The sequence below is a fragment of the Corylus avellana genome, chromosome 4 (assembly GCF_965113065.1).
Source record: "Corylus avellana chromosome 4, dhCorAvel1.hap1.2, whole genome shotgun sequence".
In the NCBI taxonomy this organism is placed as follows: Eukaryota; Viridiplantae; Streptophyta; class Magnoliopsida; order Fagales; family Betulaceae; genus Corylus; species Corylus avellana.
Genome location: NC_142493.1, coordinates 6,629,198 through 6,654,665, shown reverse-complemented (window position 1 = coordinate 6,654,665; position 25,468 = coordinate 6,629,198). Strand labels below are relative to the sequence as shown.

Below are 25,468 nucleotides of genomic sequence, written 5' to 3'. Positions count from 1 at the left end.
ACAGTAGTACTCATGGCCTGCCAATCTCTCTAGCATCTGATCGGTGAAAGGTAGAGGAAAATGGTCTTTTCTTGTCACGGCATTTAACTTCCTGTAGTCAATGCACACTCTCCATCTTGACTGCACACGAATGGGGACCAACTCATTTTCCTTGTTCTTGATAACTGTAATCCCTGCCTTCTTCAGCACCACATGAATGTGACTCACCCATTTGCTGTCAGAGATTAGGTATATGATTCCTGCATCCAAAAGTTTAATTACCTTCGCTCGAACTACCTCTTGCATGGCCGAATTCAACCGTCTCTATGGCTTGCGAGAAGTTTTAGCATTTTCTTCCAGATGAATCTTATGCATCACTATTGTAGGGCTGATTCCTTTGATATCTTCTATTGACCACCTGATTGCTTCTTTATGCTCTCTCAGAACTTCTAGCAGTTTCTGTTCCTGATCACTATCCAGGTCGAAAACAATGATCACTGGCAGAGATTCTGTAGGATCCAGATACTTGTACTTCAAGGTGTCTAGTAGAGGCTTCAACTCTCGCTTGACAGGCTTAGCTGCTAATGAAGATGGATCAAGGGATGATGTCAAAGTAATTTCTGCAGTCTCCGTTTCTTTCTTAAGAGTTGAGTCTAACAAGGCGTTAGCTTGTTCCAATAGAGTGTCCAGTTCCATGTCACTTCCCAGTGCAATTAGGCATTCTCCTAAGGGGTCTTCAATATCTAGTTCATTGATAGTTTTCTCTACTATCTCCTCAATTAAGCATGTGCTTCTGACCTCGTCATACTCAAATGGCTGCTTGCTAATATCAAAGATGTTCAGCTTCACTGTCATGTTTCCAAATGATATCTTCATGACTCTAGTTCTATAGTTGATTAGGGCATTAGCCATGGCTAACAAGGGACACCCCGATATGATTGGAACTTGAATTTCTGCATTTTTCGTCTCTGTATCTAAGACGATGAAGTCCATAGGGTAGAAGAGCTTATTAACTTTGATCAGCACGTCTTCAATAATTCCCCTTGGAACCTTCACAGATCTGTTGACCAACTGAAGTGTAATTGAAGTGGATTTCAACTCTCCCAATCCCAACTGAACATATACTAAATATGGCACTAGATTTACACTGGCCTTGAAATCCAACAGAGTTTTTTCAACTCGATTGTCACTGAAAAATTCTAAACAGATAAATATCACAATTTTATGCGGAATTATATATCAAAACAAACATTCACCAAAATATGAACAATCACACACAAAGATTTTGGTGAGGAAGAGGAAACCTTTTAGAAAACGTTCTAAAAGTAAAACCTCTCCGGGGCAGCCAAACCCAGGAAATCACTATCAAAAGATTGTCTAGAGATTACAGACACTAGGAACACTTACAACCCTTTGCAAGACCTTGACTCTGTAAGATCGACAAGCCTCCAACTTGTCTCCTCGCTCACAATCTTCTTCAACGTGATTCTCCTTTATCGGACCCTTCCGATAGACTTCAATTAAGCACACAATCAATACTAACAAAAATCCTCTAAGAGGAATCAATTTTGCTCACAAAAAAATAATCACTCAAGCACAGCCTCACACGAACTCTCTGGGGTGAAAATTCGTGCTTCTCTCTTCTATAATGATGTATATATACCCCCGACAAAACCCTAGACCTAACCCACTTAAAATCATGTTTTTGGGCCTAAAACTTACGGGGTGTCCGGACATGTTAATGGGCGGTCCGGACACGGCTTCACGGAGCAAGATTTTAGTTTCTGGAAATGAGGTCCGGACCCGGCAGGCCTGTCCAATCTTCATCAACAGCTCCGATCGATGGGCGTTTGTGGTCCGATTGAGCTGAAATTTTGTAGAGACATTCATAACACATGAATCTACATTATGAACGGTGGAGATTGGATTCTGAGCATTCTATATCAGTGTTTGAGCCGTGAACAGTAGCATCTGCATTTTGGAACTGAATTAAGCCAACACAAGAACTAACAAACTCCCCCTTTGGCAATTCAGTGACAAAACCAAAATGTCGAGCCAATCCCATCATCTCCCCATATTTACTCCCCCTTTTTGTCACAGAATGACAAAAGGTCTTCATGTTTCCTGAAACACTTCACAAAATACATCAAGGAATATGTGGAACAAGAAGACATAAATAAAACTCATGATAAAAAAATGACGTAGAATGCGTGATTATAAAGAAACATCAGCAAAACTCCCCTTCAATGTATGACTCAATTAACAACAGAAAACTGGAAATGCAAAGCATGTTTCTCCCCCTTAAAAGTTTAATGAACACACATGATAACACATCAATGACTCATGTATTGCACAATGAATATCCAAACATGCTCCAAATATGCAAAATATACATGAGACTAGAAATGGCTAGAAACTCATATTGCTTAACCCAAGCCAAGAAAATGTTCTATTCAACCTATGCTTGTGTGGTGTGTGGGTAAGCCATCCAAAGAGAAAAATTTTCAATTTACAAAATGAGGAGAAAGTTTTACCACCATGAGGTTTTGACAAGTATATCAAATCAAAAGTCAAACCTTATCATACTAGGGCCTAGCCACTCTCATCCTATACAATTCTCTTTGTAAAATATTTTGCACAAGTTTGACACAGTGAAATAAATTCTTTTTGGAATATGATCTTTTGATTTTATTTGTTTCACTATTTTGTTTATTTTTCTCTTTGAGAAAGTGTTCTTAAACTTTTGGTGCTTATCACAACAGAGAAAGCAGGAATTTTTAAGCCATAGGTTCAACTAGCATATGGTCAATTTGAAAAATATGACTAGTCAAAAACCTCATATGGCTACCTAACAGACCTCACAAATAAAGTGAAACAAAACCTCAATTTAAGCTTAACTGTGCACAAGAAATAAAGCATAGGCAAAAAGTACCACATAAGCTCAGGCTTTAGGTAACCACAAAAACAAGTCCATTGACACAAATTTTCATCTCATGCATATTAAGAACATTCCAAGATGTAAGGAATTAAATTCATAAAAAGCAACATGAGAAATTAATGAACTATCTAGTTGCATAAGACAAAATAAAGAAAAGAAAGAAAAAAACAACCAAAGTAAAATATTTTTGTCTTTTTGTTATTTTTCACAAAAGAAATGCACACAAACAAAATACAATTTCAAAACAAAATAAAACAAAAATGCAATGAAAAACGAAAAACAACATGCTCTAGGATATGCAAAGATATGCAAGAAAAACAATCCTAGACATGTGGGTGACTCACCTAACATAAGGTGAGATCATCACCACTCCCCCTCAAGGGGTGAATGGTATCATCCTTCCTAACCCAAACTTGAGAAATCTTACGTCTAGACTTATGACTTTGCTTAAACTTATCTAGCCTAGATAGCACTTCTCTCATCATTATGACCAAACCCTCACTTTCTTTCCTAGAATAGGAATTTTTATTTATATGCACATAAGGTTTCAAATTAAAACAGTGAGGTCGAATGTGACCCACTTTGCCACAGTGATGACATGTAGGGACAAACCTTTGTGAAGGTATTTTCCTAGGAGGATGCACGACTCTAGGTGTAGGGCAAGATGCTTGAGGCTCAATGTAGATTTTCTTACCTTTATTACCTTGAGGAGTCAGAGCAACTACTTGCTTTTCTTCACTTGAAGATTCTTCTACTTTCACTGGTTTAACAAAAACAGTCTTTGAAGTAGAAGCACGGTTAGAAGACAAAGAAGTAGTTTTATCAAATCCTAAGCCAGATCTGTCGCTAGATTGCTTTTGAATATGCAACATTTTATCAAGCTTTTCACTAGAGAATTTACTCAAGTGATTTGTAGATGCAATCAGATCATTTTGAAGGGATTTATTTTTAGCAATTAACACATGATTTTCAGATTTGAGAGTATTGCAAACATGTAAATCACTCAAAGATTTCAACAAATTATCCCTTTCAAGCTCAAGATTCTTAAAATCCTTAACAATTTTCAAGTTAGTATTTCTAAGCATAGAAAACTTTTCCATTAAATTGTTAAAGGAGTTTTGAAGATCATTAACCCTATTTGATTCATTATCAGGGGTAGACTGAACATCTGATTGATTAGAATCATCAGAATCATAAGATGCACCAAAAGCCATATAATTAGGAGTTTCTTCCTCATCAGTGTCACTCAATGTAATATTGAAAGCTTTTTGACCTTTTGGCTTATTACTCTTGAGGTTAGCACAATCCTTTTGCACATGACCATAGCCAGAACACTCATAACATTTTGGACCACGTGGGTCTCTTTCATTTCTACCCTGAGTACTCTCTTTTTGTTTTCCAAATTTCTTGGAAATTCTATGTTCATTCCTAAAATACCTTCTAGCTATCAATGCAAGTTCCTCATCATCTGGTGAATCCTCATCAGATAACTCATCAGAGTTCTTCCTAAGAGTTCTAAGGGCAATATCCTTATTTTTCCTAGGTTGAGGCAAGGAAAACTCATAAGTTTGAAGAGCACCAACTAACTCTTCTATCCTCATGGTATTAAGATCAGTGCATGACTCAATAGCAGTTACCTTCATTCTGAATCTTTCAGGGAGGGATCTCATAACTTTTCTAATAAGCTTAGTGTCAGAAACTTTCTTTCCTAAATTTATCATGGAATTTCTAATTTCACTAAGTTTACCAAAAAATTCATTGAATGTCTCATCCTCTAACATTTTAATATCCTCAAACTGAGAAACTAACATTTGAAGTTTTGAAACTTTAACAAGATTAGTTCCTTCATACGTAGTTTCTAGGATCTCCCATGCATCCTTGGCACTATCACAATTTGAAATTCTGGAGAACTCAGTTTGTGAAATTGCCAAGCATAGAGCATTCATAGCTTTGTCATTTGCCATACGAGTTTGTTTTTCAACATTAGACCATTCAGCTGTCGGCTTATCTGGAGCTTTAAATCCAGATTCAATGACATGCCAAACATCTATAGATTTTAAGAAAAATCTCATACGGGATTTCCAATAGTCATAATTTGATCCATCAAAATTAGGCACAGTGTTAAGGGTTTGAGACATCTTAAACAATAAACAAAGATCACACTCAGGAATTTAATCCTTCACAGAGTGAACCCGCTCTGATACCAATTGAGAAATTCTAAACAGATAAATATCACAATTTTATGCGGAATTATATATCAAAACAAACATTCACCAAAATATGAACAATCACACACAAAGATTTTGGTGACGAAGAGGAAACCTTTTAGAAAACGTTCTAAAAGTAAAACCTCTCCAGGGCAGCCAAACCCAGGAAATCACTATCAAAAGATTATCCAGAGATTACAGACACTAGGAACACTTACAACCCTTTGCAAGACCTTGACTCTGTAAGATCGACAAGCCTCCAACTTGTCTCCTCGCTCACAATCTTCTTCAACGTGATTCTCCTTTATCGGACCCTTCCGATAGACTTCAATTAAGCACACAATCAATACTAACAAAAATCCTCTAAGAGGAATCAATTTTGCTCACAAAAAAATAATCACTCAAGCACAGCCTCACACGAACTCTCTGGGGGTGAAAATTCGTGCTTCTTTCTTCTATAATGATGTATATATACCCCCGACAAAACCCTACACCTAACCCACTTAAAATCATGTTTTTGGGCCTAAAACTTACGGGGTGTCCGGACATGTTAATGGGCGGTCCGGACACGGCTTCACGGAGCAAGATTTTAGTTTCTGGAAATGAGGTCCGGACCCGGCCGGCCTGTCCAGTCTTCATCAACAGCTCCGATCGATGGGCGTTTGTGGTCCGATTGAGTTGAAATTTCGCAGAGACGTTCATAACACATGAATCTACATTATGAACGGTGGAGATTGGATTCTGAGCATTCTATATCAGTGTTTGAGCCGTGAACAGTAGCATCTGCATTTTGGAACTGAATTAAGCCAACACAAGAACTAACAGTCACCAATCTTGCAAGCAATGGTAGGACATCCAGGGTCCTTATACTTTACAGGCATCTTGTATTGTAAGATAGAGCTGACCTGCTTAGTCAGGAAAGCTTTCTTGGGGACGTTCGTCTTTCTCTTGATGGTGACCAAATCCTTCAAAAATTTGGCATAAGAAGGCACTTGTTGGATGGCATCTAGGAATGGAATGTTTATCTGCACTTGCTTGAACACTTCCAAAATATCATCGAACTTTGAGCTCTTCTTTGGCGCTATCAGTCTTTCTGGATACGGAGCTTTGGGTATATAGTTTCTGGAAGGGTCCTCAGCAATTGGAATGGTAATGTCTGGTCCTGTGTCTTCCGTAGGCTTGTCCTGGTTTTCCATCTCTTCTGCAGCCTCAATGACCTCTTCAGGCATGACCACTTGATTATTCACTTGTTTGCCAGACCTCAGAGTGGTGATGGCTTGTACATGCTCCTGACCATGTGTAGAGGTAGAGGAACTTCCAATCACAAATTGCCCTTTTGGGTTAGGCACAGGTTGACTAGGGAACTTCCCTCTTTCTCTTTCCCCCACTTGATTTGCTATCTGGCCAACTTGTCCTTCTACCTTGATCATGGCCTGCTTAAGTTCTTGTATGTCTCTGCCATTAGCCATGTTGGAATTTCTCAACTCCTGTACAGCTTGATTGGTGAAACCTTTGAGCTCTTGTATAGCTTGGGAGTTGGAATTAGCTCGGAAGTTGGACTGGTTGAATTTTTCTATTAATATTTTCATCATGTCTTCCTGTCATGATTGTGGTGCAGGCTGTGGCACTTAAGTGGTGGACTGATAAATAGACGTTTGAGCTTGGTGAGATGGCCGGTATTGATTCTGAGTTTGAGTGGAGGTACCTCCCTGGTTCAATGGCTGATTTTGCTTCCAAGAGAAATTGGGGTGATTCCGCCACCTTGGATTGTAAGTTTCAGAAAATGGTCCAGTTGTGGGTTTTCTGTATTCATTGAAGGCATTGACTTGCTCAGCTGGGTACTCTATTGACAGAGTTGGGCAGTTTTGAGTGAAGTGCGTTTGACTATCACATGACCCGCATGCATCAACATGGTAAGTATCCACTGCATTCACTGGTTTGTTTAAGACTATAGTGTCAAATTGACGCCTGAGAACCTTGAACTCCTCCTTTAATTCAGCATCGTTCCTTACCTCATAGATGCTTCCTGTCTTGGGAGCGGATTGTTTTTTGTCCCAACTATCTTGAAAATCCCATTGTTGTGCTCGTTCAGCCATTTCGTCCAAAGTTTTATAGGCTTTATCCCCAGTAAGACTTAAGAATTCTCTACCGTTCATAGTCTCAAGTGAGTTTCGATCACTTGGTGTTAGTTCCCTATAGAAAATTTGAACAAGCATCGCATTCTCAAACCCGTGGGGTGGACATTTTATAGTAAGCCTTTGAAACTTCTCCCAACTATCAGTGATTCTTTCCCCTTCTTTCTGTCTGAAATTGGTGATCTGTAGACGGAGGGCATTGATTTTGGAACTTGGGAAGAACTTGTAGTAAAACTTGCTTTGCAGCATATCCCAAGAGGTGATAGATCTAGGTCTGTTGTTGAGTAGCCAGGATTTCGCCCTATCATGTCGGGACAGAGGGAATAACTAAAGACACACCACTTCTGCTGGGGCATTCTATGTATTAACAATGTTGCAAATTTCCAAAAAAATCCGCACATGAACATATGGATCCTCATTCTCTAATCCTCTAAATGCAGGAAGGTGACCTATTGTACTCGGCTTCAGCTCGAAGTGAGTAGCTGGCAACACTACACAAGACGGTGTGTTGGTAATGTTGGGTATGAACAACTCCCTAAGGGATCTAGGTTGATTTCGTTCTCCCATCTTAACAGACTTTTCCAAATCAGACTCGAAACTTTGAGAATTGGTGGGTGTGTTTGGTGGCTGTCTTAGATTCTCTCTCGCCGTTCTTTCAATTTCGGGATCAAAAGTGTTTAACTCCAGATTTAAAGATGTACAACCAAACATGCAAAAAGGAACTAACAACCTAACAAACTAACAAACTTAAATTGAATTGAAGTAAATTAAATTATATTAAACTAATTAAACACAATTGCAAGCAAAAATTAATTTAAACAGAAACTAAAAACTTACGAAAAAGGACCAAAATATTTTGGCTAAAATCTACTGAACTGTTGCGGTTGCTACCTTTGTTGCGAGTGCGCTCGATCATTGTCTTGGCCACAAGTGCGCTCGATCATTGTCTTGGCCACAAGTGCGCTCGATCGTAGCAGGGCTGCGATCGATTGCACTAATCGGGGTGTGCGGAAGGTGGTTGCGGCAAAACTGTAACACAAAAAAAAAAAAAAAACAAAACAAAACAAAACAAGAAAAATTATTTATTATTTATTATTTTTTATTTTTTTTATCAGTAACAAGATTAAAACAAAACAAATTGCAAAAAAATAAAATCCTAATTATAACTAGTAGAAGAATAAAACTAATTTTGAAATAAATTGGTTTCAAAAAATAAACAAATCCCCTGCAACGGCACCAAAAACTTGTTGTGCAAATTTATTTAACTCGCAAGTGCACAAATCAATTGTAGTTAATAGATTGCAAGTGCGAGGTTGAACCCACAGGAAATTGTATTCTTGAAAGCAATTTTAAATCTAAATTAATTAAACCCTAATCTAGTTCCAAATTTTTGAGAGATTTTTTGCTTGAATGATGAAGCAAAAGCATGAGCAATTTAAAGTGATTGAAATCCTATAACGAAGCACTAAGGTTTCGGAATCCGCACTCACAAATTCATAACAATATAATTTCATGATCTATAATATTCCCCAAAGTTCTCACATATAAATCTTAAGTTTGTTTTACTATTGCTTCAAAGAATTAATCAAAAGATCTCATGTATCCATTCATAACCTAAATCACAAAAGAAATCCAATATTCGATCAAATCATTAACTGTATTCGTAAATCACAAGAAAATATCCAATCTTTATCAAAACATCAATTGTATCTAGCGAATAAATCACAAAGGAAATCCAATTTTTAACAAAGAAAACCAAGCAATCAATTGTATTGAATAATCTTAAATCATCAAGTGTATCCTTGAATCACAAAAGATATCCAAAAATTATTCAATCCAATTGATTAGAAGTAAAACAATAGAGCAATTAAACCATTAAATTGGGAAATATTACATACATGAAACAAAGTTGCTAATCATAAGTGAGGCTTCATCTTCAACCTTAGTTGAAGGTTTAGCCTCTCATGCTGTTGAAAGACAAAACAAGATTGATTGAATTCATAATGTAAAATTGAGTACTTGCAAATAATAACACAAAGTTGAGATCCAAAAGCTAGGAAAACCTTAAACTCTCTTCTTTCTCCTCTGCAACCTTGAAATTCGTAGCCTCCTCAACTAATATGATAATTCCCTTATTATAGACCTAAAACTTCGGGTTTTACAAGTTGAAATCGGATAAAATTCGTCCGAGTTTGAATCCTTTTATTGCAGGATGATTTTGGAATAGTAAACGTCTGAATTAGGAAAATCCTATTTCACAATAAATTGTAGTATCTTGACTTAGCTTTCCAATTCCACTTGAATCACTGCAATCAGATATGTGAGCAAAACGTTATGATCAAAATACTGAGATGTATTCAGAATCTGAATTTGAATTCAATCCGAAATTTTATTCAATCTAAACTTTAATCCAATCTTATCTTTAATCCGATTTAACCATTTCTTGGATTTGGTTAAACTAAACCACATCATCTAGGTCTTCTCAAAGTATGTTTTTTTTTTAAAAGTAGTTTTTGTTCAATGACCTACAAAATACTAAAAACACAAAACTAACACAAAACATCAAATAATAACACAGCTAAAGGATTAACACAAGTAAATTAAGGGGTCCAAATATGCAATATTTGGCACACATCATCCACTGCCAACCTGTCTTTACACCACATAGCCAAGAAAGGGTACCGAATCTGTCATGAATGAGCACTTGGCCAGTGATGCGTAGAACTTCTCTTTCCAGAGCACTTGAAGTACTTCCCTCACATGTTGAATGTGTGTGTCTCTATCGGGGCTATAAATTAGTATGTCATCAAAGTATACTACAACAAACCTCCCTATAAAAGGCCGAAAAGCTTGGTTCATCACTCTCATGAATATGCTAGGTGCATTAGAAAATTTGAACGGCATCACCAACCATTCAAAGAGTCCCTCCCGCGTCTTAAATGCTGTTTTCCACTCATCATTTGGTTGCACCCGAATTTGATGATACCCACTCCTTAGGTCCAGCTTGGTGAATATTGTTGCCCCGCTCAATTGATCTAACAAATCATCCAACCAGGGAATAGGGAACCGATATCTCACGGTGATCTTGTTGATGGCCCTACTATCCACGCACATCCTCCATGAACCATCCTTCTTAGGGGTGAGTACAGCTGATACCGCATATGGACTCAGGCTTTCTCAAATGTGTCCTTTGGCTAATAATCCCTCCACTTGTCATCTCAACTCTTCATGCTCTTTGGGGCTCATGCGCTAGTGTGGTCGGTTAGGTAGACTCGATCTTAGCACCAAGTCAATTTGGTGTTGTATGTCATGAAGAGGAGGTAGCTCATCGAGTAATTCAACTAGAAATATATCTGCAAATTCTTCTACTAACCCTTTGGCTTCTTCCGGTACCTCTTCTATCTTCTTGCCTTCTTTGCCCACTAGTAGATACCCACAATCTGCTTCTAGCATCTCCTTAATGAACTCATGTCTGGCCAACAAAGTTTGACCCATCCCGGTTGAAGGTTTGGGCATTCCCCCGGATCAGGTAGGAGAGCGAGCTTTACATTGTCCACTAAAAAACTGTATGTATTCTTCCTTCTATCATGATGCACATTCCTATCATATTGCCATGGTCTCCCGAGCAGTATATGGCATGCATCCATCACCACCACGTCACACCACACCTTATCCTTATATCTCTTTCCAATTGAAAAATTCACAAAGCAACGTTTAGATACAATTACCTCGTTCCCTTTCTTGAGCCACTCCAAGCAATATGGTGTAGGGTGCTTCTCCGTCGCAAGGCCCAACTTCCGAACCGCTTCTTCAACCATGACGTTCTCACAGCTGCCCCCATCAATAACAAGTTTGCACCATTTTCCTCCAACCGAGCAAATTGTGTGGAAAAGATTATGGAGCTACCCTTTGTCTGCCTCCACCTTCTGAGGTGTATAACATATCCTCCTAACCATCAATAGAGGATTGTCATCCCTAGTGGCAAATTCTTCGTCGGCCCCATCGAAGTCGTCAAAATTTGCTTCTCGCTCTTGTCCATCGCCTTGCTCATCGAAGGCTTCTCCCGAATCGACGAGTAGGGCCTTACCGTAATTCTCTCCCTTGTGACAATCCGCCATTCGATGGCCCATCTCTCCACATTGAAAACACTTGGGCCCGGTTGCAGCCCCAGGTCGGCTTGGCTGCTCCATGGGTGTGGGGTTTTTACTTGGGCCGGTCAATTGGGGAGAGGTCTCCCGAGCTGTGAACGGAACCCTTGATCGGTTGTAGCTTCCACCGCCACCATGCCCAAATGAGTTGAAGGAACCTCGTGTCGACGCCTTCTCAATTAGCAACGCCCTTTGGTGGGCCTCCGACACCTTGGCGGGGTCAAAGAGGTTCAACGTGTCTTGAATTTGTGGCTGCAAACCCCCAATATACCGGGACACTAATTGCTCCTCCGATTCGGACAAATCAACTGGTGTCAACAATTTGTAGAACTCCTCCGTATATTGATCCACGGACTTCGAACCTTGACTCCAATTTTGCAGCTGTTGATGCATGGTTCGAAGGTAGTTGTGGGGCAAAAAGGTGGGCCGCATCTTTCCCAACAATTTCTCCCAATTGTCGAGCTTTCTCTTGCCTTTTTGTGCCTTAGCTTGCTTCAATTGCTGCCACCTTGCTGCAGCTCTTCCCTAAAATTTGGTTGCGACCAAAGAAACTCACCGATCTATCAATACCCCTTTAAAGTCGAAAATCTTTTCAACTGCCTCCACCCAATCCAAGAATTCTTCAGGTTGAAGACCCCTGTGGAATTCTGGAATCTAAAGTTTGAACCCGTTCTCTCACCGATTAGCATGAGCTTGCACAGGGGGTCGATGGCCTTGCATTCGGCGCTCCGTAAAAGGGTCTGCAAATCCATACCCATCGTCGCCTTCGTCTTCCTCCTCTTGCACGCGTGATGGGGGTCGACGTAGACGCCAGTCATGGAAGTGTGCATCGGCCAGTTGGGTGGTGAGGTCTTCAATTTGATCCCTATAGTTGCAAATTGCCCTTCCTCGTGCCTTTGTGGTGTCACCTCATGTTCTTCATGAACTAAATCATCGTGTTCATACATGTCCTCCCTCCCTCTTGTGTTTGCCCTTCCTCGTGCCTTCGTGGTGTCACCTCATGTTCTTCATGAACTAAATCATCGTGTTCATACACGTCTTCCCTCCCTCTTGTGTTTGCCCTTCCTATAGTTGCAAAGTGGTTGCCCTTCCTCCCTCTTGTGTTTAGAGCCATGGAAAGTGACTAAGTTCTGATACCAATTGATGCAGCCTGATTAAGTGGAAGCGAGTAAAACAATACAAGAAGAAGGATAAATAATTCTTAGATCTTGAGTCTATCAAAGATCTGAGAATTCTTCTCAACGCTATAGAGTATATCTAAGGTTTCAAGAGAAAATATGAAGAAAACTCCTCTGAGTAATTCTTATTGAAAGAAAATTGATCAAATAACATAAATTGATAAAGGACGGAATTAGGGCTCCAACAACCCTAATCCTAGCAAAACAAGTAAATTAAGTTGGTTTAAAGCAAATAACAGTGGAAAGTTAACATAAAATTCCTCGAGTACGCTTGATCGCAGGTATAGTGCGATCGATCGCACTACCAGGGACTTGTGCGCTCAAACATGCACTCGTTCGTAGGCTCGGTCGTAGTTCCAAGGACTTGTGCGCTCAATCATGCGCTCGATTGCAGAGGTAGGGAGTATCGGTCGCAGTTCCAGGGACTTGTGCGCTAAATCATGCGCTCGATCGCAGAGGAAGGGGGTATCAGTCGTAGTTCTAGTGACTGTCTTCTCCATACCAGGTGTGCTGCACTCGATCGCAATCAAAGTGCGATCGATCGCAGTTCCAAGGACTATTTCCTTTGCCGTGCGAGTCTGGGATCTTGTCACCATCTTTCTGGGCGTCTTCAAACATTCATCCATTCAGGTCTTCCTTATATACTCCCAGGCATTGCAGTCTACATCAGAAGGAGATACAGAACAGAGAAGAGGGAGAGATTGGAGAATGAAAGGGAGCTATAGAGAGAAAGAGAGACGAAGGGCGGCGTCGTGGGGCTGTGTGGAGAGGTTGATTTTAGCCTGTTGTGGTAGTAACCAGAATTGCAGCGATTTTATTTTTCTTTTTATTATTTTGGAGAATTTGAGAAACTAGTTGATCAGCCTTTTTATTAGAGAATCAGAGAGAGGGATGAGGAGATGAGAGATTGAATTTTTTGGAAGGACAATGAGATTCACAGAAGATGGCTGAGCTCCAATTTATTTATTTATTTGTTTTAGGACAAGCCACCCAGGGGGCGGCGAGCCGCCACCCCTCCCCACTAGGTTTAGCACAAGGCCATCCATGGGTGGCTGGGGTTGCCGCGAGTCCACTTCCTCCTTGCAGCCACCCTAGTGGGCGAGGATGGCGGCTTGACGCCCTTGACACCGCCCTTCGTCTCTCTTTCTCTCTACAACTCTCTTTCACTCTCCAATCTCTCCCTCTTCTTTGTTCTGTCTCTCGTTCTCTGTAACTCTCCCTTAAGCTCACTCTCTCTCAATCTCTCATCTCTTCGTCCCTCTCTTTTTTATTATCTTTCCCTCACTTTTTTTTTTTTTTTTTTTTTAATAAAACGGCTGATCAACCCAGGTTGGGTTAACCAACCTGGCTTCTTGTCATAGGAAACCAATAGAAGAGAGAGAAATGAATTTTTTTTCATTTTAATATTTTTGCCACGTAGACTTTGATGGGGAAAATGTGTTCTTTTGATTGCATTTTAGCATTTCTCATAAATAAAGTGGAATTACTCTTATAGACTACAAACTTACACCAAAAAGGCATCAACATTATTGTCCAAAACAAAAAGGTATAAGAACCTTAAACTACGAAGATTTTGAGCTTGTTGTTTGTCTCTAATAAGAGGCAGTTGGTTCAAAAAAACTGATATTTAAATGATTAGGTGATATGTACATGTCTGAACAAGGAGGAGGCCCGATAGGCTGAAAGGGTCAAGTCAAAAAAGGAAGGCATTGGGGAGTGTGTAAGTTAGAGAAAGTTCTCCGATGCTGATCAAATAGATTTAGTAATCTCAAATTGAAGTATAAAGTATAAGGATGTGGAAAATTTTATGAGAAAGAGTTGACGAGGCTAAAGATTTTTTTTTAGTCCACTTTAATTACTATAAGGGAAATATTAGGTCTTTTTATTCTTTTATGTTTTCTTGGTATTAGGTGAATAATATTTTCTAAAGAGAAATGATTGGTGTTAGTAATTTTTTTATATTTTGTTTATATTCTCCTACAAATTCAATAAATTAACCATTGAATTTATGGAGTCCACCATTGACGAGTTCACCATTGACTTATGTGAGGTAGGGCTGGCAAAACATATTCACGTGTTGGATTCGTGTCTAACCCAATTACGGCACGACACGTTTAAGCCCAACCCGAGCTCGACATGTTTAGCTAAACGTGTCAAACCCCCAAACCCGAACACGACACAATCTATAAACGGGTAACACGACACGAACACATTTATATAAACGTGTCGTGTCGGGTCAACCCGACACGAATGTAAAATCATTTTAGTTTTTAACCTTTTCTTTCCTCTACTTACTTCCTAAACAAAATCCTCTAAAACAATAACCAAACCATCAAGGGCAAAGCTTACAAAGTTACAAGGCCACATAGAGTAATGTTAAAACCAAAACCAAAATTAAAACCAAAGTTAAAACTAAATGAATTACATGCTCCTGTTAAGGAATATTAATAGAAATAGCTCCAGGTGTGCTGATTTCCGTTGTTAGAGTAACTTCTTCTAGCTCATCCAGCTTCATCTCTATGTGTACTATATCAAATCATAAATCAGTAATTAGTGTTATCATAGTGTAGTAAAAAAAAAATTTACAAGTTGATGAATGAATTAAATATGCGATTAGTGTTTTGGTTACCTTCTTCTTATTTTTGGACTGACTTCCAAAAGGCTCTTCTATTAGATTTAATTCAACCACATCATCTTCAAATTCTTCTTCAATAATGTCTTCCATAAAATTATTGTTACTCATCACCTACACACATCATGCATAATTTTCCCTTAATATTAAATTAAAGATTAATTTCATCATTAGTTAATTTAGTTTAAGATTGAGTAAATTGAGTAATTCACACAGATCTACTTGACAAAGAGCATGCCAATTCAAAACCAAACATATCTACTAATCGTGTGACACAAACATTTTGACGAACACTTGTTGTGCATCTCTTTGCCATAGACTCACATCAACCATGGTCCACTCTTCTTCATCTTCAACCAACACAAACTCAACCCAAACCAACAATTGAGTTTCAAACCTGAACCCACCTCTCATCAGTCTTCAACATCATTTTATGGTGAAGTTAACAAAAGAAAATTACTTACAATGGAATTTGAAAGGAAAACCCGAACCCACCAAATCAAGTAATCAACCACAGAAAATCAGAAAATTAACCAAAGGAAATAAAATACCTTGAGGTAGTGCCATTGCGTCGCGAACCAAGAGAGACAGAGAGACGGACAGAGAGATGGCCGGAGAAGGAGAGACCGACGGAGGTAGTACTGCTGTGCCGTGAACCAAGAGAGAGGGAGACATCAACGGAGAAAGTTGAGAGACTGAGAGCAAGATTGGAGAGGCAGGATTGCATTGAGGCAGGCAGTGGCGCAAATGCAATAGAGGCAGTAAGCGTTTTTTTTAGGGTTGTAAGCTTAGGTTTAGACTTTAGTCTGTAGACGTTCAAAGAAAAAAACAATCATATGGGTCAACGTGTCAACCTGCGAACCTAGCGGGTTGACACGACCTGACACGTTTATTAAACGTGTCATAAAAGGGTGACCCATTTACAACCCGAACCTGTTTAAGCCCAACCCTAACCTAAATTTTACGTGTCGTGTTCGTGTCGAGTTCACGTGTCACACACTAAATTGCCAGCCCTAATGTGAGGTCTACGTAAATCCACAAATCTAATAGTTGATTTGTAAGATGAGATGAGAAAATATGGAAAAAAATATTAGCACTAATCATTTCTCTTTTCTAAAATAGTGAAAAGGAAATTGGCCCTTATTTCTCTCTCACCTAATATTTAGAAAATAATATCCACATAGAATTAGGAAAACACCACCAGAACATCTAGCATTTCCCTAATGTTTGGGATTGTGTTGGGAAATAGAGCTTTTAAAATGAAAAAGAGATTTTCGAAAAAAGCTTTATTTCTACATTTTTCTCAAAAGTGCGTTTTGACAATTTTTTGAGTGAAAAAGTAAAAAGTGGTTTTGAATTTTTTTACAAAACAGGTCGGCTTTTTGTTTGATACAAATTTTGAAGTACTTAAAATATTTTTTAAGGGTAATTACCTTTTCCCCCCATCAACGACAACTCCTTAGCACTTTCTCCCCATGAACTACCAATTGTGACACCCGACCCCCATAAACCACCATTTTGTGCCCAAAACTCCTATTCTGTTAGTCAAAGGCTCCTTCCGTCAGTCAAAGGCGTTAACTCAGACGGTCTACCCGTCACTTTGCCCCCATGAATTACAATTCATTGTCACTTTGCCCCCATGAGGTACAACGCATTGTCACTTTGCCCTCATGAACTACAACGCATTGTCACTTTGACCGTCTGAGTTAACGCTTTTGACTGACGGAAGGGGCCTTTGAGTGACGGAATGGGGGTTTTGGGCACAAAATGGTTGTTCATGGGGGTCAGATGTCATAGTTGGTAGTTCATGGAAGCAAAGTGCATTGTAGTTCATGGGGAAAAAAGGTAATTACCCCTATTTTTTAAGCTCTCTAACACAACCCCAAATAGGCTCTAAGAATTGAAATTATGGTTAATTAGTAGATATTTAGGGAGGGACATAAATTTTTTATAAATTGGCGGTAAAAGTATTCCTTCAATTTAGCTGATAAAAATGCCAGGTCTTTCTTGTGAATTTGAGAGACATTTTTTTTTTCATCAATGTTATTAAAAAAAAAAACACATGAGCAGCACTTACTAAAAAAAATGTTTTCTCACAAAATAAAGAACATAACACTTTTTAAGACTGAAATAAATAAATATTCCTATTATCCAATTTGTAAGAAAAATCTATTCTTTTAAGAATGGATACCTACCTAGATGGTAATAAAATGGTCCAAATGGCAAATGCAAAGGACTTTACATTTAAGGAGGACTAGAGTCCTACAATATGTGATATGGCTTTTAAAATCACCAATAGATCAAAATTTAATAATGATCATCTTAAATTCAATTGTGATTTTAAAAGCTACATCATACTTAGGATGACTCAAGTAAGACTCTAGTCTTCCTTATATCATTACTACTACCAGTAATGCCCTTGAGTAATTCTACAAGTCCTTGTGTCACTCTTATGTCCCTCTAATGATGATGTGACTCTTAAAATTACCATTGGACTTGTGATTGATCATTATTAGATTTTGATCAAATAGTAATTTTAAAAGCCACCTCATTTTTTTAGGTACACAAAAGTGATACAAGAGAGACTAATAGAATTACTCAATGTCCTTGGCTTGGTAAGAGCATTCACATTAATTTTTGTATATTTTATGCAAAAATAGCTAATCAAAACCCACTTTTTCTAGTTTAGGTAATGAGTTTTAAAAGAGACCATACATCCAATTATCTATTTTGTTTCTATCTATATCATTTAAATTTTTTTTTTAAATTTTTTTTTTTAAGGATTGTATTTTTCCTAAAGATTCTATTTTTCAACTTTTGGGAAAAAAAAGATGTGAAGAGATAAATAGTATATTAATGAGATGGATGTATGAATAGTGCTCACTACATGTAGCCGTGCACTATTCACAAATGCAACAAAAATGTATTTTTCATTTGAGATGCATAATCCGATGTAGAGGAGTTTTTAGTGTTTTCCTTATTTATTTTAGATAAAAGTAATCCCAAAAATGACCAAAATGCCCTTAATGACCTAATCCATTAATTGTGTTCCGACTCTATTCTATGACCATATCCCTCATTGAACCTTCTTCATGCTTTATTCCCTTGCATTTTACCTGTACATGAGGGAGCTTCATTTCTAGGGCTAGGTATACTTTTACACGGTTGGGGTAGGATGTTGCATGGGTACACATGGGAGCAACATTGATGGTATCTTATGCAATGCAGGACGACGGCACAGACGAAAACGAGTACAGCAGCCTCATACTCTGCATACCCACGGTCCCGCAAGGCTAGGGCCCTGATATAGGAGGCCGAGGACCCCAACTCCGACTATGAGATGGTGGATGTCATCTACGACACATCCCCAACCGGCAGCCTTGAGCATGACGGTGAACACTTACACACTTTTAGTGTCTTACAAAGGGCAGCACCGACACAGATAACGATGACGACAACTGGGCCTACGACCGCGACAGCTTCAGAGTTGACATGGTCGAGCGCCGATACTGACTCCTTTACAAGGGTTGGAAGATCATCATGGAGAGGGGAGTAGAGGTGCCCAATGTGGCCAACCACGCCCCTAGGGTACGGGAGCTACTAGATGCCCAGGGCTGGCTAGAGATGGTAAAGGACCACCGACCGGCAATCGTGGAGCTATTCCACGAGTTATATGCCAACCTCCACAAATGGACTAGCGACTCCTTTCCAAAATGGCTTAGACTTAAGCCAATGGAGGTGACTCCCGACCTCATGATGGTATCATTTCCCACATCATGATCAACAGGGTCCTTCCTATGTAGAGCCTTGCCTTTGTTACTCCAAAGAGGGCCCGTTGCCTCTATGCCATCCTGATAAGGATTCCCATAAACTTCGGTTCCTTTGTCCTCACGATGATGATGTGAGTGTTGTTGACAGACCAGGTACGTCCCTGCTATATGGGGCCCTGATCACCCGGATAGCCGAGCATACCGGGGTGTCTTCAGAGGGTCTAACAATTATGGATCTTAGGGGACTGATGACCTCACGATTCCTCAATGCGATCAAGTCTCACCTCTGAGGAGCTGAGCAAGAGCTGAGGCCACCATGAGCACCAAGAAAGGCAGCAGTCGATAGAGCTTCTTTCTTCACCAGTGGTCCTACTCTTGATCGGTTGGAAGGCACACTCTGGGAGTTTCAGCGATCCAAGGGTTACTGGTTTTTGGCTGTGAGACCCATAGCGCCACCTCCTTGGACATCAGGAATTGTTGAGCCATTAGGTGCTAGGAAGAATGCAAGCCCATCTCCATAAAGACTAAAGAGTATTATTTTGAGAATCAATGACCATTGGGAATGTGTGCCTTGAACCTAGGGGTGGGACCCAACCGGTTTTGTTGTGTTATACAAGGTTTGGAATTTCCTTTCATGGTTGGACTTGGAGTTTTTTGTCCTACACGATAGTGGTTTTCCTTGTTGGACTTTTAGTAGGAAAAAAGCACCGACTATGTGCTCTATATAAAGGCAAGTGCTGTGCAGCAATGAGAAGAGCAAAAATCAAAGTAATATTTGCTTCGTGTTTTGGTGAGCCAACAATAGAGAGAAAAAGAGAGAGCAAGAAAGAGTGTGTTTTTTTTTTTTTTTCTTTTTCTTATTATTCTCCTTTGGGCAAAGTGAGAATTGGGTGTATTTGGGGCTTTGGGTTTGAGTGGTTTTCTTACCCTGTTACTCTTTTGTACTCATCTTTTGATAGTGAATTTTCGTTGGGTCGTCTCCGCCAGTGGATGTAGGCTTGTTAAGCCGAACCACTTAAATCTTTGTGTCGTGTGTGATTGCTTATCTTTGTTATTTCGCATTCTTCTTATTTTTCGCATCTCACAGGTCTTGGAAATAGGATTAATTTCCTAACAACTGGTATCAGAGCCAGGTTGGTTCGAGTGGGAGCGATGGCAGGTGAAGAAGGAAAGATGGGAATCGAGAAATTCGACGGCAAAGATTTTGGGTATTGGAAGGTACAAATTGAAGATATTCTTTATGGGAAGGATCTTCATCAACCTCTTTTGGAAGAACAACCCGACGACATGTATGATAGCGAGTGGGCTCTGCTTGATCGTAAAGCCCTAGCAGTTATCAGGTTATCTCTGTCAAAATCAATTGCACACAACTTTGTAAAGGAGAAGACCACAGCAGGTCTAATGAAGGCTTTGTCAAGCATGTATAAGAAGCCTTCGACTAACAACATGGTGCGTCTGATGAAGAAATTGTTCAACCTAAAGATGGTGGAAGGAGCTTCGGTGGCACATCATCTCAATGAGTTCAACACCATCACAAATCAATTGTCCTCAGTGGAAATTAATTTTGATGAAGAGGTTCGCGTGTTGATCATCTTGGCATCTTTGCCAAATAGCTAGGAAGCAGTGAGGATCGCTGTGAGTAACTCTATAGGAAAGAGTAAACTGAGCTACGAAGACGTCAGGGATTTGATTCTCAGTTAAGAGGTTCGTAGAAGAGATGCGGGTGAGCCTCTTGTTCTGATGCTGCTTTAAACCTCAAGACTTGGGGCAGAAGACAAGACAGAAACTCTGTGAGGGGCAGATCTAAGTCTAGCAAGGGTAGGAGAAAATTCAGGTTTGGACAACAACCTGAGTGTTGGAACTGTGGCAAGATAGGCCACTTCAAGAAGAACTGCAGAGAGCTGAAGACGAAGACCGAAAATAACGCCGCAAATGTCGTCATAACAGAAGAAGTGCATGATGCCCTACTTCTATCTGTTGACAGTCCTCTTAATTCTTGGGTCTTGGACTCAGGCGCTTCTTTTCACACCACACCGATCCGTGAAGTTCTCAAAAATTATGTGGCTGGAGATTTTGGGAAGGTGTACTTGGCTGACGGAACGACACTGGATGTTGTGGGTATAGGCAATGTTCGCATTAGAGTCCACAGTGACTCAGTATGGAAGCTGCAAAATGTCAGGCATATCCCAGAGATGAAAAAGAACCTGATTTCAATAAGACAGCTTAATCATGAAGGGCATTCAATTCATTTCCACAGTGAAAAGTGGAAGGTCAGCAAAGGAGTCAGGATTTTGGCTCGTGGTCATAAGATGGGTACTCTCTATATGACGACAACTAGCAGGGATACAATTGTTGTTATAGATACGCGTGTTGACTTAAAATTATGGCATCTAAGGCTTGGGCACATGAGTGAGAAAGGGATGAAGGTACTTTTGTCAAAGGGGAAACTACTGGACTTGAAGTCAGTTGAGTCTGATTTGTGTCAAGGCTGCAACCTAGGAAAGCAGAAGAAGGTGAGTTTCACAAAAGTTGGCAGAACACCAAAGCTGGGAAAGTTGGAGTTGGTACACATGAATTTGTGGGGTCCCGCACCAGTGGCATCTCTTGGAGGCTCGCGGTATTACATTACATTTATTGATGACTCAAGCAGGAAGGTATGGGTTTACTTCTTAAGGCTTAAATCTGATGTATTTGAAGTTTTTAAGAAGTGGAAGGTCATGGTAGAGACAGAAACTGGTCTGAAAGTGAAATGTTTAAGATCAGACAATGGGGGAGAATACGAAGACGGGGGTTTCAAACAATTTTGTGCAATGAATGGGATTAGAATGGAAAAGACTACCCCGGGGACACCACAGTAGAATGGCATGGCTGAGCGTATGAACAGGACCCACAATGAGCCTGCAAGAAGTATGAGGTTGCATGCTGGACTACCGAAAACTTTCTGGGCAGATGCAGTAAGCACTGTTGCTTACTTGATAAACAGAGGACCATCAGTTCCTTTGGGCCATAGACTACCTGAAGAAGTCTAGAGTGAAAAGGAGGTAAATCTTTCTCATCTGAAAGTTTTTGGTTTTGTTTCGTATGTCTATATTGAATTTGATGCTCGTAGCAAGCTAGATGCTAAGTCTAGCAAATTTTATTTCGTTGGCTATGGGGATGAGGCATTCGGGTATAGGTTTTGGGATGATCAAAATCGGAAGATCATTAGAAGTAAAAATGTTACTTTTAATGAGATGGCTGTGTATAGGAATAATTCAAGTGTAGAACCAGTAAGTACACAGTCAAAGGCTGAGAAGCCTGAATTTATCAACCTAGATGGAATTTCTAAAGGTGTAGCTTAGATAATGAATTTAGAAGTTGATAAGGATTCAAAAAACTGAAGATGGTCTAGAAGTTGAAGAAACAGTAGATCATGAGACTGAACAGGGTACACTGATAGTGGCTGTCCGTAGATCTACTAGAACCATTAGATCTCCACAGCATTTTTTTCACCCTCCCTGTTTCATATTTTGTTGACGGATGGCAGTGAACCTGAGACGTTTGTTGAAGCCTTGAAGGTTGAAGATTCAATCAAGTGGGAGTTAGCCATGAAGGATGAGATGGACTCATTATTGACTAACCAAACCTAGGAGCTAATGCAGTTGCTAGCAAGTAAAAAGGCTTTGCACAACAAATGGGTGTTCAGAATAAAGGGTGAACATGATGGTAACAAACGCTACAAGGCAAGATTGGTAGTCAAGGGATTCTAGCAGAAAGAAGGAATTGACTACACAGACATATTCTCTCCGGTGGTGAAGATGACAAACATTAGAATTGTGCTGAGCATTGTGGCAGCGGAGGACCTACATCTAGAGCAGTTAGATGTGAAGACTGCGTTCCTTCATGGTGATTTGGAAGAAGAAATTTATATGCAGCGGCCACAGGGATTCGCAGTGTAGGGAAAGGAGAGTTTAGTGTGCAAACTAAGAAAAAGCTTGTATGGCCTGAAACAAGCTCCAAGACAATGGTACAAGAAGTTTGACAGTTTCATGTACAGTACTGGGTTCACGAGATTCGATGGAGATCATTGCTGCTATGTCAAGAGTCTTAAGAACTCTTATATTATTCTACTTCTATACGTAGATGATATGCTCATTCCAGGGGCCAGTATGGAAGACATCAACAAGTTGAAGAATCAGTTGTCAAAGCAGTTTACAATGAAGGATTTGGGTGCTGCTAAACAAATCCTTGAGATGAGAATCATCAGGGACAGGGCCAATAGTACACTGAAGATTTCACAGAGTATGTGAAGAAGATTCTTAGCAGATTTGGCATGAATGAAGCTAAGTCAGTAAGCACACCCTTGGGGAGTCACTTCAGACTAACCGAGGATCAGTCACCAAAAATGGATGAAGATAAAGCATACATGAGCAAGGTAGCTTATGCCTCAACTATCGGAAGTTTGATGTATGCATTGGTCTGTACTAGACCGGATATTGCACATGCAGTGGGAGTTGTTAGTAGGTACATGAGTAATCTAGGGAAGCAGCATTGGGAGGCAGTCAAGTGGATTTTGCAATATTTGAGAGGAACTTCAGATATGTCCCTTTGCTTCACAGGTGCAGAATTGAAGCTGTAGGGCTACATGGATGCTGATCTAGCGGGTGATGTTGATGGCAGGAAAAGTACTACAGGGTTTGTATATACTCTAGGAGGTACTGCCGTGTGTTGGACCTCAAGGATACAGAAAATTGTAGCCCTTTCCACTACAGAGGCGAAGTATGTGGCCGTGATAGAAGCTGGAAAGGAGATGGTTTGGCTACAAGATTTTTTGGATGAGTTGGGAAAGAAGAATGAGAAGGGCGTTCTACATAGTGATAGTCAGAGTGCCATTTTTCTTGCGAAGAACCCAGCGTATCATTCAAGAACAAAGCATATACAATTGAGGTATCACTTCATTCGATCTCTTCTTGAAAGTGGACAATTGTTACTTGAGAAGATTCGTGGAATTGAGAATCCAGCAGACATGTTGACAAAAGGTGTGACTATTGAGAAACTGAAGCTGCACAGCTTCAGTTGGTCTTCGGGCTTGAAGATAGGCGGAGGAGACATCCGGAGGAGATTCACTATGTTGCAACTTGGTAGGATTCAAGTCAAGTGGGAGATTGTTAGGAATGTGTGCCTTGAACCTAGGGGTGGGACCCAATCAGTTTTGTTGTGCTATACAAGGTTTGGAATTCCCTTTCATGGTTGGAGTTGGAGTTTTTTGTCCTACACGATAGTGGGTTTGCTTGTTGGACTTTTAGTAGGAAAAAAGCACCGACTATATGCTCCTATATAAAGGCAAGTGCTGTGCAGCAATGAGAAGAGCAAAAATCAAAGTAATATTTGCTTTGTGTTTTGGTGAGCCCACAATAAAGAGAAAAAGAGAGAGCAAGAAAGAGTGTTTTTTTTTTTTGGTTATTATTCTCCTTTGGGCAAAGTGAGAATTTGGTGTATTTGGGGCTTTGGGTTTGAGTGGTTTTCTCACCCTGTTACTCTCTTGTACTTATCTTTTGATAGTGAATTTTCTCTAGGTCGTCTCCGCTAGTGGATGTAGGCTTGTTAAGCCGAATCACTTAAATCTTTGTGTCGTGTGTGATTGCTTATCTTTATTATTCCGCATTCTTCTTATTTTTCGCATCTCACGGGTCTTAGAAATAGGATTAATTTCCTAACAATGACAAAGGAAAAATGGGTGGTGAAATCTATGAGGTTTCCAGATGCCTTGTCCGGTTGTCCCATAGGTGCATGGGACTGACATACGTGGCTCGACCAACTACATCTTTTCCAACCTTGTTGGTGGTGAGTTGGATGACTTGGTTTATTGTGAAAGATCTCTCGTATTTTATACAGGAGTCACCAAAAATGAAACTGGTGAAGTTAAAGGATATAGCAGTGGTGAATGGGGGTAGGGCGAGAAGAAATCGGTGAGCATGAAGAAATAAAAGAGGATTAGGGGCTTTGGAAATGGGAAATGTTTGTTTTTGAAGATGTAAAAAGCCATTAGGATTGGAACTTGCAAAGAGGTTGGGTCTGAGAAGAAATTGCAGATTGTAATTAGAAAAGCTAAAAATAGATTATATGAGGTAGGTTTGAATTGGGAGACCAATTGGCTGGAACACTTTAGTCGTGGGTGTGCTTACGAAAAACTCTAGGACTAGTCATGATTTGAGCTTGGTGGGGTTGTTGGGTTTGTTGGGTCTGACTAATTGCAGATTGTAATTTGAAAAGTTACCTAAAAAAAGAAAAGAAAAAGTACTTCTTTACTACTAAAGGCTTCTAGAGAGAGAGAGGTTCTAGAGAAATTTCCTTTCTCCTTCTTTCTGGGCTACAGACAACACCAAAGAAGAAGAAAACATAAAGGAGGGAAGATTCGTTGTTCTTCCCTCCTCCCCTGTAGCAGTTCTCAGTGTTTTGTCAGTGGTCTCTTTGGATCTATGTTTTTGGAAGGAATATTTTA

At 39.8% G+C, this 25,468-nt stretch overlaps 1 non-coding gene and 1 pseudogene across 1 annotated transcript; one reads left to right on the top strand and one right to left on the bottom strand.

Annotated features, from left to right (window-relative positions):
• Window positions 1-25,012, bottom strand: part of LOC148586206 (lectin beta-1 and beta-2 chains-like) — a 45,341-nt pseudogene extending 20,329 nt beyond the window's left edge.
• Window positions 7,351-7,457, top strand: LOC132180147 (small nucleolar RNA R71). The gene has a single exon (XR_009440041.2). It is a non-coding gene; the product is annotated as a small nucleolar RNA R71 (small nucleolar RNA).
• Window positions 25,013-25,468: the final 456 nt, after the last annotated feature.